Genomic DNA, 5,000 nt, shown 5'->3' on the forward strand with positions numbered 1-5,000 from the left:
CAGTGATATTCACTATACGTACTGTATGTGTGTATAACTCAGTGATCTTCACTACACGTATGTGTGTGTAACTCAGTGATATTCACTATACGTACTGTATGTGTAACTCAGTGATCTTCACTATACATATGTGTGTGTAACTCAGTGATCTTCACTACACGTATGTGTGTGTAACTCAGTGATCTTCACTACACGTATGTGTGTGTAACTCAGTGATCTTCACTACACGTATGTGTGTGTAACTCAGTGATCTTCACTACATGTATGTGTGTGTAACTCAGTGATCTTCACTATACGTATGTGTGTATAACTCAGTGATCTTCACTACACGTATGTGTGTATAACTCAGTGATCTTCACTACACGTATGTGTGTATAACTCAGTGATCTTCACTACACGTATGTGTGTATAACTCAGTGATCTTCACTATACATATGTGTGTGTAACTCAGTGATCTTCACTACACGTATGTGTGTGTAACTCAGTGATCTTCACTACACGTATGTGTGTGTAACTCAGTGATCTTCACTACACGTATGTGTGTGTAACTCAGTGATCTTCACTACATGTATGTGTGTGTAACTCAGTGATCTTCACTATACGTATGTGTGTATAACTCAGTGATCTTCACTACACGTATGTGTGTGTAACTCAGTGATCTTCACTACACGTATGTGTGTGTAACTCAGTGATCTTCACTACACGTATGTGTGTGTAACTCAGTGATCTTCACTACATGTATGTGTGTATAACTCAGTGATCTTCACTACACGTATGTGTGTGTAACTCAGTGATCTTCACTACACGTATGTGTGTGTAACTCAGTGATCTTCACTACACGTATGTGTGTGTAACTCAGTGATCTTCACTACATGTATGTGTGTGTAACTCAGTGATCTTCACTACACGTATGTGTGTGTAACTCAGTGATATTCACTATGTGTGTATAACTCAGTGATCTTCACTACACGTATGTGTGTATAACTCAGTGATATTCACTATACGTACTGTATGTGTGTGTAACTCAGTGATCTTCACTACACGTATGTGTGTATAACTCAGTGATATTCACTATACGTACTGTATGTATGTGTAACTCAGTGATCTTCACTACATGTATGTGTGTGTAACTCAGTGATCTTCACTACACGTATGTGTGTGTAACTCAGTGATCTTCACTATACATATGTGTGTGTAACTCAGTGATATTCACTACATGTATGTGTGTGTAACTCAGTGATCTTCACTATACATATGTGTGTGTAACTCAGTGATATTCACTACATGTATGTGTGTATAACTCAGTGATCTTCACTATACATATGTGTGTGTAACTCAGTGATATTCACTACATGTATGTGTGTGTAACTCAGTGATCTTCACTATACATATGTGTGTATAACTCAGTGATCTTCACTACACGTATGTGTGTATAACTCAGTGATATTCACTATACGTACTGTATGTGTGTATAACTCAGTGATCTTCTGTGCGCAGGCCGTCAGAGCGCTCCGGGGAGGACGTGGACATTATTCTGACCAGACTGCGAGAGGTCAAAGCCTTCCACAGGTTCCCGCCCTCCCTGCTGCTGCAGATCTGCGCCTGTGCCTTCTATGAATACCTGGAGAAAGGCATCACACGTATGTATATATGGACACACGCACGGACGCACACACACACACACACACACACACACACACACACACACACACACGCACACGCACACACACACAATGAAAGGTTCTTCCAGAAGGATTAGGTTATATGACAGCCAAGCTGCACAAGAGCTCTTTGCTGTTTCTTGGCTGAGGTAAGAGATGCAGGAGAAGCACTTTGGGCGTTTTTAATTTGAATGCATCTGAAAATGTTTTTTCCTCCTCAAAAATGTATATACCTAAAGTGTTTTGAGAGGGATCAAACAAATCAAATTCACTTCCAACCTCTGGCGTAAACCAACTCATAGTGTAAGATTAAATAATAGATGAGCATGAATGGGAAAGTCAAGTGGATTTTGTCACGGGTTTCGGCAGGACAACAGTGATATGACGTGATATTAACAACTGGTCTGGTGAATGCTTGTAAGTGTATACATTAGCGTTTAATCCCGGGAAGCGGGATTCCCGGGAAATGCCGACTGGACCATTTCCCGTTTCCCGGGAAATACAATAGCGGGAAACGGGAAAAAATGAATTTAAGAAAATAGCTATACAGCCTATTGTAGCCTAAATAAAATTGCGTAATGACCATTACTGCAGGTAATACGGTAATTCGTCCACACAGCCCACACCCACCTGTTGAGTGAGTCACACACTGAACAATGCACCACGCTCACCACGCTGATGGATTCCACCACGAGGTCTTCTGCTGCCACGCCTGCCAGTAGTTTTGCGTGGAGATACTTTACAAACAACCAAAACAACGAGGATGCCACATGTAACCTCTGTGAGCGAGTGATAAAATGTGGAGGACGATCAACAAGCGGGTTGCTGTGACATTTGGAGTCGCAGCAGCATAAAACCCCAGAAACCCCGCAAGTGAAGCGTCCGAGAACAATGGACTCATACTTAAAGGAACACTCCGCCCATTTTCAACCAACTTTGTATCATTAGAACATCAGTAGTATATCATAAAACTGTAAACGGTTTTGAAGTCTGACATTTAATTTGACAGTTATTGAGTGTTAAAGTGTGGACCAGTGACATCACTGGTCCACACTAACTCAAATTAATAACTCATTAACTCAAATCAACTCTCAATAACTGTCAAACTAGATGAATGATGAATAGTTTGACAGTTATTGAGAGTTGATTTGAGTTAATGAGTTATTACTTTGAGTTAGTGTGGACCAGTGATGTCACTGGTCCACACTTTAACACTCAATAACTGTCAAATTAAATGTCAGACTTCAAAACCGTTTACAGTTTTCTGATATACTATTGATGTTCTAATGATACAAAGCTGGTTGAAAATGGGCGGAGTGTTCCTTTAACACCAAAAGCCTCGGTGGCCGAAATACTGTCAGAAATGGCAGCATATGACGGATTCTTAAAGCCGTGAATTTTGCACAAGCGGCGCAGGCCGTGATTGTTTGCACTAGTTTATTGATTCAATTGCACTTGAACAATGAATGTCACTTGGAAAGTAAATGAAAATAAATAAATATTCTGTTAATTTTGAGTGATCATTTAGTTTATTAGGCTAAATGATCCAACATTGTTTGGCTATTATAGAAAGGCTGCTGAAAGCTATCAGAATATGGAATCCATCTCAGCTTAATTGAAACACGCAAAATAACTTGCCTTAACGAATTTAATTTGTTTATTGTCCAATATCACTTCCCAAATTAAGTGCTGTAACGAATTCCGTTTATTTATTGTCAAATAACATTTCCATGAGGCTGTTCTTATCAGCAGACGATCACATGCAATGAACACGGCATTTCATATGAAGTTTTTATCTTAAATTATAATGTTTGTTAACATAAATTCATTATTTTTCTTTAATCCTATAATAAGAATGAGAATAATTATTGATATCAGCAAATAAGACACTACAGCATCAAATTAGCAACCCATAGATTTATATATAAAAAAAAAGGCGATTTCCCGGGATTTCCCGGGATTTTTCTTCATTTCCCATTTCCCACTGTGCCTCATTTTCGGGAAAACTATTAAACCCTAGTATACATCTGTTGCTCCTCCTCTGTGTGATATGTGTTCAGCCATGTCGTTCCTCCTCTGTCTGCCTGCAGTGTTTCGCCAGGGAGACATCGGCACCAGCTGGTACGCTGTGCTCTCCGGCTCTCTGGACGTCAAGGTGTCGGAAACCGCCAACCACCAGGTAAGATCAGCTCAGCTGGCTTCATCGCATAATATGACTCGAATCACCATGTTCTGACCCAAAACTGCTACTGTCTCTTCTTCTCTGTCACGTCACTCTTTTCATCCCGACCAAGGCGGGGGTTATAACACCAGTGCTCGAACCTGCGACCCTCGTGTTGGTTGGCAGGGAATCTACCGTTGCACCTCTCACGCTCCATGCCCGCTCTACAAGTGTTCCTCATGTTGGAGCACTAGCTCTGCGCTGCTCTCTTGAATGCTAACATTGTTTGGGGTACATCAGCTCATGTCTACTACGTGCTAAAATATGCAGAGGAAAAGCTGCCACCGTGCAGAAAACAGCTTCCTGCTGCACCGTTACCCTTTACGGGAGAGTGTGAAAATTGCCGTATACTTATAGAGAGGGGAGACAAATGACAGGTAGGAGAGAGAGAGACAGAGAGAGAGAGAGAGAGAGGGGGAGCGAGACAGAGAGAGAGAGAGAGAGAGGGGGGGGGGGGAGCGAGACAGAGAGAGACAGAGAGAGAGAGAGAGAGAGGGGGGGGGGGCAGCGAGACAGAGAGAGAGAGAGAGACAGAGAGAGAGAGGGGGAGCGAGACAGAGAGAGAGAGAGAGGATTTGTTCCCAATGAAAGGCTGAGATAAGAAGAAGCGTCTCCATTGTGACATGTCCTTTCATGTATTTGGCCCTAAAGTATCATCGCTGGCCTAGGTTTTGTGGCTATATCTGAAATGTCATTTTGGAAAAGGTTTTTAAAGTGTGTGAAATATTTGTGTTATTTCAAGTGTGTGCGTGAGTGCGACGTGTGTGTGTGTGCGCGTGCATGCATGCTGTTGCCTCTAGCTTGTCCAATTATGTCCGCCCCCCGGAGGTATTTCCCTAACCAAAGCCTCCCTCTTAGCAGTCCTTCATATATTAATTAATTTGCATTAATTATCATTATGCTAATCAGTCCGTTCTCCCTGTCTCTATAGCTTCATATACTAACCTTCAGATGTATCGCTTTGCTACTGCTGTATATCCATAGCTCCAGCACATTTATCCTCCAACAAGCAGTGATGTGTTGTGTGTGCGCGCATGTGTGTGTGTGTGTGTGTGTGTGTGTGTGCGCGTGCATGTGTGTGTGTGTGTGTGTGTGTGTGTGTGTGTGTGTGTGTGCGC

This window comes from Poromitra crassiceps (genome assembly GCF_964638095.1).
Source record: "Poromitra crassiceps genome assembly, chromosome: 23".
NCBI classification, from domain to species: domain Eukaryota; kingdom Metazoa; phylum Chordata; class Actinopteri; order Beryciformes; family Melamphaidae; genus Poromitra; species Poromitra crassiceps.